We start from the raw sequence: 13690 nt of genomic DNA, 5'->3' as shown, positions 1-13690 counted from the left end.
TTCAATAAAAAAAATAAAATAAAATAAAATAAATCCATAATTTTAAGGATGGCTTTGGGTACACGATATGAGACGGGTTCTAGATACAATATATCAATCGATTTTCATTCATGCAAATCATATCAATTGATTATATCATCTATTCCAATTTATAGGCCAAGAACCCTTAATTGTTATTTACTGCCTCTCCCGAGCACCGAGTAAATGTTATTATTCTAATGCTAATTTCGGTATCCCTATCAGAAATCAAACAACAAAATAATTTATCAAATTCTATGGTTCTCTTTCAATGACCTCAAAGAAACTTGTAAGCCTCCCGATTCTACAAAAATCCTAGGTTGTGTTTCCTATGATCCTATTCAAAATCTCCTCTCACGAGCGCCAGATTTCAAATAAATATAACAATTTAATTAGTGATCAAGTAATTGAAAGACAATCAAATCAAGAATACACAAATAAATTGTTAAGAACAAATAATAATAGGCAAAATAATAGTTAAAACATGAAACTCCAATCAAGATCCGTCAATATCTAGAAACAACTAATAAGTTTATAATGAAATAATCAAACACATAGACATATCCAAAAATCTCAGATTAATCAAGGAAAATAATAAAAATCACAGAGTAGAGTTGATTCTCCGTCCCCAGATGAATTTCCTCTGTCGTGTGATTCGATTATCCCTTGTCGTTCGCTCCCACGTCTCAAATCCGTGTCCCAAGCCTACTTGAATGCGTAGTTGTGTGGTTCTCTTGTTTGGGTGCCGCTTCTTCTCCTCTTGATTCTCTCCAAAACGTGCGGCTGATTTGTGCGGCTCCTCTTGATTGTGTCCTTGAAGTCCCTTTTATATGTCCTCGAAGCCCGTCAAAGAAAGCCCGACAAATCGAGAGTTTTAAAGTTGCAAAAATCTCCCAATTTCTCGCACAGAGCGGCGCGGGCGCGCAATATAGTGGCGAGGGCACGCATGAGCCTCGAATTTACACTTTTTTTCACGTCCATGGACGGCGCGGGCGCGCCTGAAAGCGGGGCGGGCGCGCCTTTCTCTCGCATGAGGAATTCTGCAACGCGCGACAATTTTCAAAAACTCATATCTCCCAAACTTACCGTCGGATTGAGCTGAAATTTTTACAGCACCTTCAAAACATCCTAAAATTTATTATGAATGGTGGAGATCGGATTTTGACGCTTCAATAATTCCCAGTAATTTTTTGAAGTTGATACTCCATAATGCATCATTCCGCTTCTTCTTGCTACTTTCGCGCCAATTCTTGAAACTCAGAAAAACAACAACAAATACGCATAATATCCACTCGATACATCACAAAAGTCAATTCATCATATATAAATTAAGTGCATAAAATTCACTTATCAAATTCTCCAAAACTTAGACTTTTCCTAGTCCCGAGCAAAACAATAATGAGCAATATAGTCGGCCTTCGAATTTTTACATTCCAAGATTAAATACACACGTCCGCTAATTTTCTCAAGAGTTATCGTGTGTGTGTGATTCACCAATCTTGTCTATCCTCCTCGCTTTCGATACACTAGTGCAACAAGTTTGTTTCATAGAATCATCAACTCCGCTCTCTAGTTTCAAAACACTCTCCACCATGTTCAACTTCTACTCAATAGGATAAAAAGGACTTTTCAAGTTATATCAAAGATTTTTCATAACATCGCTGGATTTTGCACCCATTTTTATTTTAGCCCCATAAATTACCCGCAAACTTAGCTATAACTAAAGATAGGATTCGGATTTCAATCCTCTCGTCTATAGCCCGGATGGAGCATCAACCCCATTTTGTCCGCAAAATTAGCCATGGATTGATGATTAGAATTTCAATCCCTTTCCAGGCCCGGATGGAGTTTGCTTTAACAAAAATTAATTTTTTTTTCACTTTTGCAACCCCATTTATTCCGCATACTTAGCCAAGGACAAGGGAATTAGGATTTCAATTCCTTATCAATGACCCGGATGGAGTTATTATTAATTTTTTTTATATTTTAATGCCTAAATCATTTCTAAGCTCGTAGAAGTCTACCTCAGTTTCAAGCATAAATCACCAAAGTTAAGAATCAAATCATCCAATTCACTTCCAATATCACAAAGCTTCTCTAATCACTAGAGTCTAGACAATCAAGGCATAGTGCATATGGGTGAGAACTCAAGATTAAATATAGCTAACATTAACATTTTTAACACCAAAAATTATTTTCATCATAGGCCAAAATAATTACACATCATGCATTTAAATCACACTAACTCATAAATATTTTTTCATAATTTTCAAACTTCACATATCCCCCCAAACTTAAAATGTGCATTGTCCTCAATGTAAAATAAACAAATTAAATAGCAGAGAAATAAACGTACCTGTGACAACGACCATCAGTAGTCGTCATTTTTTTTCATCGTAATTTGTAGCGCATTGGGGATATAGTAGGGGTAACACCACCAAACTTCATCTCTACACAGCCTAAAAAAAATGACGAGGGACAAAAATTTAAGAAGTAAATATATAAAAATCAAATAAACATAATAAATAAATAATACTAAAAACTCTTGGGTTGCCTTCCAAGCAGCGCTTAGTTTATAGTCCTCAGCCCGACTGCATCTGCACTTTCAAAACTTTAAGATCTGTGAATAAACTGCAGACATAGACAAAACAAAATAAATTAATCCAAAAATAATGATAATAATAAATAGACAATAAAAATAAAAATTCTAAATCAAAATCAAGATCACTTGGTAACAATATTAGTGCACAATAAATTGAATCAATCCCCGGCAACGGCGCCAAAAACTTGTTGCGTAATTTTCTGAAGTTGCTGCTCCATAATTCATCGTTCCGCTTCTTCTTGCTACTTTCGCGCCAATTCTTGCAACTCACAAAAACAACAACAAATATTCATAATACCCACTCGATACATCACAAAAGTTAATTCAAATCATATATAAATTAAGTTCATAAAATGCACTTATCAAATTCCCCAAAACTTAGGCTTTTGCTAGTCCCGAGCAAAACTATTCAAAACAATAAATTCTAAAAACTCAATCTATCTAAAACCAACAAGAATAGTCAAGAAATATTATGGAGCAATGGCCTCAGCAATGATTTCAAAGAATTTTCAAATCCAATCATATCACATTCAACTAACACTTGAAAATTTCAGCCAATAACAAAATAACCGCATAAACTCACAATCTCCACAACTCACGTTTCAAAACACCATTGTCCAAATTCAATTCAAGCATTCATAGATCATGAGGACTTTTCAAGGTAGCATAGGATCAAATTATAGGATATTGAATCAAAAACACTCACAATAAGGTAAATGCAACGAATAAGCGTGTGTGCGTGTTTCGATCAAAATTCATAATCATTAAAAGCATCAATCAACAGTCCATAAACTAAATTCTCGCAACTTTTCTCCACTAGTATATTGGGCAACTGAGACTCGGTCAATAGGATTTCATCAGCTTATAATGTAAGGCCTGACTTATGGCTACAAATGAAGGATAAGAATTCAAATAAGGAGTAATTTATATTTATGCTTAATCTAACTTCAATCTCAACTCCTTTTCATTCACAACTTCACACTTTTTTTCTCAATTCACTTCATTGTTTTTTTTTTTTCAACTTTTCACTTTATCTTTCACAATTTTTTTTTCTTTCTTTCACAAATTTTTCAACCACATTTTTCAACTCTTTTTTTTTTCTACTACCTTTTTTCATCATTTTCAATTCATCCACCACACCATTCCATTTTTCACAAATAAAACTAGGATAATATAACATTTTAGCATTCAAATTACTCCTTTAAAGGTAGGAATTAGTGTATAGGCTATTCAGGTAGTCAATGTAGGACCTTGAAAAAATGACGAATGGGGGTTTAATCACACGTTTACACGCATGTCATTCGATTTTCAATAAGCTCAAATAAGGTACTAGGGATAAAAAATAATTAGGTAGCTTGAAAGGCTCAAACGAATTCAGAAAAATTGCCTAAATCATTCCTAATCACAGTATTGCCCGTATTTCGCCTCGAAGAGTGTACGAACTAGTTCTAGACAAGTCTCAATCCACAATTAAATCATACAAATTTCCAATCAGTGCAAAAAAAAAATAATCATCAGCAGTTAACGATGATTTTCACAACAAAATCAGATTTTCGCACCTCAATGTACTAATATACGTGTAAGCTCAAATGTGCAACTAGGAATAAATTAATTCAATGAAAATCAAGTCCAAAAAATCCAAACAATGCCTCAATCATATCTATGTCTGTATGTCTTAAAAAATCAGATTCAAGTATTAATCACAGAGTATATAGGAAATTGTTCATTCAATTGGTTCCATTTTTTTCTCAAAAATATTTGTCAGATAGGCAGACAATCATGGATTTCAGTTATAGCACAAAACAAAAAATTTTCATCATTGGCCATGCATCCATTTCTTTCTCAACTTCATTTAAAAACTCAACTCACTCACTTAAACAACAAATAAACTCAAATAAAAAATTTTATCTATGAAGCACAATAAAGCTCAACTACTCAACTATCAACCAAACAACTAAATCAAACATTGATTCATCCCCCCAAACTTAATGTAATCATTGTCCCTAATGATTAAAAATAAACAATAAAAAGAACAAGGGACTCATACCTTCGACACCGAGCATCAGGCTTGGCTTCATCATCATCATCTCCATGGAAAGAAGGTGCAGCATCAGCAGTATCATCAGGAGACCACTGCGGAGGAGTTGGATAAGGCAGAACTGTAGGAGGATAATTCTGGGCGAGAGCGGCAGTGAAGTCATGCATATATGTCATATGTGCTCGCATCATCTTCCACTGCTTCTTCATCTGAGCAAGCACGGCCGTAGACTCATCACGAGTAGAATACTCAGTGGCCGGATGCGTTGGTAGTGACATAGGTCCTTCCAAATGGGAAGGTGCTGGCTCAAAGTGTGGTAGTGGCTCAGAGTGCTGCGGTGGTTCAGCTGCCTGTTCAGAAGTACCGGTCGCTTTCTTCTTCTTGTCCCGTCTCAGTGCACCAGTAATTTTTATAGGACCTCGAATTGGAAGAATCTGCTCCGTATCATCCCACACAACACCAGCTAACCGACAAAGTTGAGTAATCAAAGACGAGTGGGGTAAACTGATAGTCGAAGAACCCCTAACTGCAGCAATAATAGATTCCTGAATCACCCTCCCAGCATCAACATATTTTCCAGTGACAATGCAGTACACAAGACCAGCTCTAACCTTAGTCACATCGAATGTATGCCCAGATGGAAACATCCTGGAAGCCACAAACTCATGCCAATTATTCGCTTCTCTTCTAAGAAATATGGATGGAAATGTAACAGCTTCATCCTTCGCATTCCTCTTCCATTCCGCCCCATCCTGACACAAAGTCTGAAGTACTAGATTATCTGGAAATGACTCATTCTTGAATACCTCATACTCATCATCTGCAATGTCCAAATCCGGCATGTCATAGAGACTGTTAATTGTACTCTTATCAAAAGGCACCAATTTTCCTCGAACTCGAACTTTCAGATTCACGTCTTTGACCATCAAATTTGCATAAAACTCATGAATCAATGATAAAACAGCATTTGGTGGACTCCTCACAAATGTCTCCCAACCTCTTCTCTCAGCTTCAATTAACGCCGGCGCATTACACTCTCTCAAGCTCATTCCTCTTTCTTTGTGCATCCCTCTCTCCATTACATCAAAACAATACTCCTCTGCTGTGGAGTTCCAATCTGTGTCTATCATATGGAGCAGCAGAGGACAAAGAAAGTGCTCCCTTTCCTTTGGTTTTCGGTGGCATTATAACACAATAATTCAACTCAAATCAAATGCCTCAAACAATGCACTAAACTCTAAACAATTCCAGCAACGTTCAAACACAACTTTAACCCAAGCAATTCAACAAACACTTGGTATGCATGAAGAAAATGATATCGAAATTCACTGCATCAAACGTACTTTACAGCACAGCTCAGACAACTCAATAGCCTCAAATCACAACACGACTCAAGTGTAATAGATAAAATTTCAGCTTTTGCACCGTTCAAGAAGACAATTTTCCAAATCCTCCAAAATTTCCCTTTATGGACGAGCGTAGAAGGAGCAAGACAAATTCTGGGAATCTCAGCCTTGACATGAAGATCAAAATCCTAGAGATGTGATATTTTGTTGAGTGGAAAATTTACAATGATCGTGACAGAATGTGAGATTTAGAGAGGGAATCGAAAGAGGGATCGTGATTTCTGAAGTCTGGGATGTTGCGCAATAGCGCTAAGTAGTGCGCCGTTGAGATGCGCGATAGCGCTCGGGTTTGCGCGGTTGACGTAGCGCGATAGCGCTTGTGGGAGATGCGCGTTAGCGCTCGGGTTCGCGCGGTTGATGTAGCGTGATAGCGCTTGTGGGAGATGCGCGTTAGCGCTTGCTTAGGCGCAGTTGAGAGAGCGCGTTAGCGCTGATGGGCACGCAGTTGGGGTGCGCGATAGCGCAAGGGATGGCGCTCTTTGTTGGCGCGTTAGTGCATGGATGGCACAGCTCGGAAGCGCCATAACGCTTGGTATTGCGCACTTGACGATTGCTGTTGGAGTAGAGAGAGCGCGGACGCTCGAGAGAAGTGGCGCGGGCGCGCCTCTAGTTCGCAAATCAATACCATTTTCTTCCAGGGTATGGCGCGGGCGCGCCGCTTGCTCGAATTTAAGATTTTTGGAGCCTGAAAAAAATAGAAAATTAAGCTCAAAAAATTAAGCTCAAAAAATTAAAATAAAAAAAATACTTAAAACAATTAAATAAAAAAAATTAAATAACTGAAAATAAAAGCAAATAAAATAAAAGAAAATAAAATAAAATGCTCGGGTTGCCTCCCGAGTAGCGCTTGGTTTAGAGTCGTCAGCCCGACTTTCACCGGTATTAGATTTTTCCTTTCTCTTTTACTCGCCAAATAAATTCCACGAACCGCCTTTTAAATTTTACTTTCTTGTTCTTCGTGGCCTTCTTCGTTGATAAAATTGGCGCTTTACTCTTTGATTCAACCTCAACATTAGCTCTTGGACAACTCTCCAACTTCACAACCGGTTCAATTAAGCACAATTCTTCAATGGGTGGAGTGAGTGCTTTCATGAATAAGTTGAAGACCACTCGTTCGTACTCCACACCCATCGATAATTCACCCTTCTTGACATCTATTTTGGCATCAGCAGTAGCCAAAAACGGGCGTCCAAAAATCAGCGGAGCACCATGATCCACTTCAATATCCAAGATCACGAAATCCGCTGGGAAGATAAATTTATCCACCTTGACTAGAACATCTTCAACAATTCCTAGTGGATATGTAATGCTCCGATCCGCCAATTGCAATGAAATCTTAGTCGATTTCATGTCTCCCAACTCCAAGGCCCTGTAAATAGATAATGAAATTAAGTTAATACTGGCTCCTAAATCACAAAGTGCATTATTAAAATGAGAACCACCAATAGAACAAGGAATAGTAAAACTCCCTGAATCTTTAAGCTTTTGTGGCATCTTCTTTTGAAGCACCGCACTGCACTCTTCATTCAAATTTACCACCTCGTTCTCTAGCACTCTCCTTTTCTTGGACATCATCTCCTTGATGAATTTTGCATAATTTGGCATTTTCTCCAAAGCGTCAGCAAAGGGGATGTTGATGTGAATTTTCTTGAAAATCTCCAAAAATTTGGGGAACTTCTCATCCAATGCTTTCTTCTTGAACCTCTGCGGGTATGAAAGAGGAGGCTTGTACATCGGTTTTGGCTCAGGTTTAGACTCCTTCTCTTCGACTTTTTCCTCAGATTTCTCCTTTTCAAGAGCAGGTTCTTGGACTCCAACTTCTTTTTCACTTCTCAACTCTATGGCATTGCACTGTTCCTTAGGATTCACCTCAGTATTGCTAGGGAACTGGCCGCGGTTTTTGTCTTTCAGTGCGTTTGCCAACTGCCCAATGCTAGTCTCCATGGATTGCAACACCGCACCCATGTTGGCCATGTGCATCTCCAAGCTATCAAGGCGAGACTCAGTTCTGGCCATCCTCTTACCTGATTCCTGCACAAAAGTACTAACCACATCCTCCAAAGACGGCTTACTCTCACTCTTATTTTTCATGAACCCCGAAGGATTCAGCACATTATTATTGTTAGCATAAGAAAAATTTTCATGATTTCGCAAGCTAGGATGGTAAGTATTAGGGACAGGGTTACCTCTGTAAGCTCCATAACCTCGGTAGCCATTAGGAGTGATATAATTAACTTCCTCTAGGGCGTGTGATCCTTCAACTCCAGTTGAATCTGAAACATTAATCTTATTCAAAGAAGCTACTTGTGTAGTCAGTGCAGATAATTGAGCGATGATGGATGTGAGAGGATCCACTGCATACACTCCAGCCGGTTTCTTGACTCCCATACGCTCAGATGGCCATTGAAAACTATTAACCGTCATCTGTTCCAGCATATCGTAAGCCTGTACGGAGTCCTTTGCAAAAATAGTTCCTCCAAAAGAAGAATCTACGTTCATCCTTGTAGGCGCATTCAGTCCGTTGTAAAACCACTCGATCTGTTCCCAATCTGCAAAATTGTGGTTAGGACAACGTCTAAGTAATTCTTTGTACCTTTCCCACGCCTCTTATAGCTCTTCAGTGTCCAAATGCCGGAATGTGCTGATCTCTATCTTCAGTTGGGTGGATTTGACAGGTGGAAAATATTTCGCAAGAAATTTTTCTGCCATTCTCTCCCAAGTAGTGATGCTTCCTAGCGGCAGTGATTGCAACCAACTTCTGGCTTGATCCCTGAGAGAAAAAGGAAACAAGCGTAAGCGAATAATATCCTCAGACACACCATTAATTTTTACCGTATCAGTTATCTCCAAAAAGGTGCGTAGGTGTAGGTGAGGATCAGCAGTGGCGCTCCCATTAAATTGGTTCTGTTGAACCATGTTGATCAAAGCAGGTTTCAGCTCAAAATTGTTGGCGTTGATAGTTTCTCGAGCGATTCCAGAATAGTGAGCCTGAATCGTCGGCCTGAAGTGATCTCTGATTGGAACCAAGGGAGCTTGATTTACTTCTTCAGCCATTCTTTCAATTTCTTCTCTTCTAGCTCTTCTTAAAGCACGTGCAGTGCGCTCGATCTCCGGATCAAACAGTAGAGAATTAGCACTTTAAGATCGCCGCATAGACTGCAATTAAAAATAAGAAGAAATTAATTAGTAACTAAAAATAAAATAAAATAAAAACTCTAAATTAAAATCTAGACTAATTGGTAACAAGACTAAAAAATAATCAAAATTTACTCCCCGACAACGGCGCCAAAAACTTGTTGCGATATTTTTGTGCCCGCAAGTGCACGGTGTCAATTTTTAATATACGATGAGTAGAGTATCGTTCCCACGAGGATTGAAAATTTATATTCACACTAAATACTGTAATTAAAATAATCTCAACTTTGTTCAGAAAATCAAAGTTTAAAATTCAATAAAATAAAATAAAATAAAATAAATCCATAATTTTAAGGATGATTTTGGGTACACGATATGAGACGGGTTCTAGATACAAGATATCACTCGATTTTAATTCATGCAAATCATATCAATTGATTATATCATTTATTCCAATTTATAGGCCAAGAACCCTTAATTGTTATTTACTGCCTCTCCCGAGCACCGAGTAAATGTTATTATTCTAATGCTAATTTTGATATCCCTATCAGAAATCAAACAACAAAATAATTTATCAAATTCTATGGTTCTCTTTTAATGACCTCAAAGGAACTTGTAAGCCTCCCGACTCTACAAAAATCCTAGGTTGTGTTTCCTATGATCTTATTCAAAATCTCCTCTCCCGAGCGCCAGATTTCAAATAAATATAACAATTCAATTAGTGATCAAGTAATTGAAAGATAATCAAATCAAGAATACACAAATAAATTGTTAAGAACAAATAATAGTAGGCAAAATAATAGTCAAAACATGAAACTCCAATCAAGATCCATCAATATCTAGAAACAACTAATAAGTTTATAATAAAATAATCAAACACATAGACATATCCAAAAATCTCATGATAAATCAAGGCAAATAATAAAAATCACAGAGTAGAGTTGATTCTCCGTCCCCAGATGAATTTTCTCTGTCGTGTGATTCGATTATCCCTTGTCGTTCGCTCCCACGTCTCAAATCCGTGTCCCAAGCCTACTTAAATGTGTAGTTGTGTGGTTCTCTTGTTTGGGTGCCGCTTCTTCTCCTCTTGATTCTCTCCAAAACGTGCGGCTGATTTGTGCGGCTCCTCTTGATTGTGTCCTTGAAGTCCCTTTTATATGTCCTCGAAGCCCGTCAAAGAAATCCCGACAAATCGAGAGTTTTAAAGTTGCAAAAATTTGCCAATTTCTCGCACAGAGCGGCGCGGGCGCGCAATAGAGTTGCGAGGACACGCTTGAGCCTCAAATTTACACTTCTTTTCACGTCCATGGACGGCGCGGGCGCGCCTTCCTCTCGCATGAGGAATTCTACAACGCGCGACAATTTTCGAAAAATCATATCTCCCAAACTAACCGTCGGATTAAGCTGAAATTTTGACAGAAGCTTCAAAACATCCTAACTTTATTATGAACGGTGGAGATCGGATTTTTATGCTTCAATAATTCCCAATAATTTTCTGAAGTTGATACTCCATAATGCATCATTCCGCTTCTTCTTTCTACTTTCGCGCCAATTCTTGAAACTCAGAAAAACAACAATAAATACGCATAATATCCACTCGATACATCACAAAAGTCAATTCAAATCATATATAAATTAAGTGCATAAAATGCACTTATCACATGGTTATGGAACTATAAATTAAATGAGGGTGTATTCAATCTATAAGAGAAAATAATTTTATTTGCTACAAGGGAATTTATATGTTTTTGTTTTTGATCGGTGAAAATGTGTTGAGGAGGGTGAATGCACATTTCAAAATTTTCCGCTCTTTAGCAAAATTGAGTTCAGTTGAGTTGGCAACTGAATTGATTCTTTCTCGTTTGTCGACGTCAATTGACTAACTAATAGTGTAGAATGAAGTTAACTAACATATGAAATTTAAAACAAGATGGTATACATGACATTTATCTGGGTTGATTGGAAGCAATGTAAATAAGTCGAGATTATTTATGGATGTTCGGAGACTCAACTGCTCCTACGTCACATCCTTCTTCTACACATGAAGGATCCACTAGAAGACTTTGAATATTACAACACTTATAACACCCCACTCCAAGACCAAGACTTACCGCACTGCTATCCCGGAACTCCTATATTTTTATAAGACTTTGAATATTACAACATCTTGAAATAACTCACTTTAGTTTTGGACTTAAACACTGCCAAAATTGAAAGTCCTAACTTCAAGAATACCAACTTTCGATTGATTTGCTACAACATATTGACTGAATAATAGATTACAACTCAATTATTTGCACAATAATCCTTAATGAACAAATAAAAACTTTATGTTTGTGGTTGAATTCTTCAGCTAAAAATGATTCTTCAATGTAAGCTTGAACTCTTCGAAAATGGATTTCAATTGCCTTGATAAGATAATAGAGTTCTTTGTGAGTCAGAAACTTTCACAACTGGTCTTGGTCCCTATATATAGATGAAGATGCAATGGTAAAGTGATTAAAAATCTACGTAAAAAAGAGGCTGTTGCCTTGTCTTTTCTCAACGTTATCAATCTTTGACATCCATACTAAAAGTCTGAATCTACACATTCTGCTTTGCTACAGTGTAGGGGAAACCTTATCCAAATGTTGTTGACTTCAATTGATTGTCCTACTTGGCTGATATCTTGAAGATTGACTTGAAAATTTTTAGTTGAGTAAACTGATCAGTTTTGCTCAAATGATTAAGTTTAGCTTTGTCCAGTTCAATTGACTTTCACGTCCAGTTTAAATTATCTTCAGTTAAGCTCTCTATGAGTTCTGCTCTTGACTGGTTGACTTCAGTTGAGAACAACTGGTTCTTTTATGTCAAGTTAAGTTCGTCCTGCTGATCTTCATTTAGTTGTGAGTGTTCAGTCGAGTAACTTGTCTAGTTGAGAATTCATCTAGTTCAGTTGCTCAAATTCATTTTCATAATTTGGTTTAGTCTGATTTTTCCTTATGGTATTTTGATTACCATGTAAAGATGTAATTACAGTTGTTGTAATAAAACATGGTGTGATGTTTCATATTGTTATCTTGATTTGTCTTTAGATTTTATTTTGCGGACAAAATGTCTAAAGGTGGGGAGAATGTAGTAACCCAAAATCCATTTTAAGATAATAATATGTTAAACATGATTAAGGGTTAGTAATTAAACAATTTCGAGGTTTAATCGGACTTAAGAACTAAGAATTGGATTGTCATTATTTGAGCCAGTTCGGACGGTCCGAAGAGAACTTCGGACGACCCGAACTCAGCACCCGAAGGCTTCAAAGTAGGGCTTGTTGACTTCGGAGTTAAGGCACGCTCGGACAGTCCGAACTAGGATCGGACGGCCCAAACTCCTCCTGTGCCAAGTAGGCAGGATTACTCAGTCATGGTTTTTGAAAAGTGTTGGATTTAGGACACTTCGGACGGCCCGAAGTGGCGATCGGATGGTCCGAACTCGACGTGTCTCGCATGCAGGCAGTGAGTTGGATCGGACGATCCGAACTCGAGTTCGGAGGATCCGAACCTAGGCCGGGTCTTGGCCTATAAATAGGGGCCTCTGGAGTTCATTTTTGAATACGAATTACCGAGTTTCCTTATTCAGTTATATAGTGTGAGATATACACTTGAGGGCCCTATCGGTTATAATAGAGGTTTTGGAATAACCAAAGTGTGGTTATAGTCATCCGGGACTAGCGACTCCAAAGGGCTAACTACGGACGAAGGTATGGTCCAGAAATATGTTTAAGATTTGGGAGTACTTAGTAGCTTAGTTAAGGCTTATAGAACTTGTGTAGTGATACGGTGAACTTTTGAATATAGGCTTGGAACCTAGGATCCTACTAGACTTGAACTAGCCTAGAGATACGTACACATTGACTGAGATTGCCAGCGAGTATACATGTTTATATGTTGCATTTATTTGGCATTATTATGTGGCATTATGTATGTTTTACCGCTTTCTATACTCATATATCATGTGCACATACACGTTGAGCCTATACCTTGTTATACCTGATTATAGAGCCGCTCAGCTCTATACTCGATAGTCTGTCACTGAGAGTACCGCGACGGCGGGGACATGTATATCTGACTACTCTGGTGTACTATACGAGTGTGGTTGCACCCAGAGGTTGATCCGTGCGGTGGCAGCACTCATGTGGCGACGGTACTGAGCATGACTTTTCAGATGACCCTTTACCAGTCATCATGTTGCATGCATCATATAAATACGTGTACTCATGTTTATGTACTGGGCGTTAGCGCTCACGTCCTAGTTGTTATCTTGGACACCCTATTCAATGGGGCAGGTCGCAGGATGGACGGAGCCGATAGTTCGAGGCAAGACTAGGGAGCTGGAGCTTTTCAGGGGATTTTATACAGCAGGATTTGTTTAGCTGTATAAATGTTTTAGACAGTTTACTTTAATTTTTTCGATATGGTTGTATAACTACAGTATTAAGCCTAGACTTGTTTTACT

Source organism: Henckelia pumila, chromosome 4 (assembly GCF_033568475.1).
Source record: "Henckelia pumila isolate YLH828 chromosome 4, ASM3356847v2, whole genome shotgun sequence".
NCBI classification, from domain to species: Eukaryota; Viridiplantae; Streptophyta; class Magnoliopsida; order Lamiales; family Gesneriaceae; genus Henckelia; species Henckelia pumila.
Note: the sequence above shows the minus strand (reverse complement) of the source record.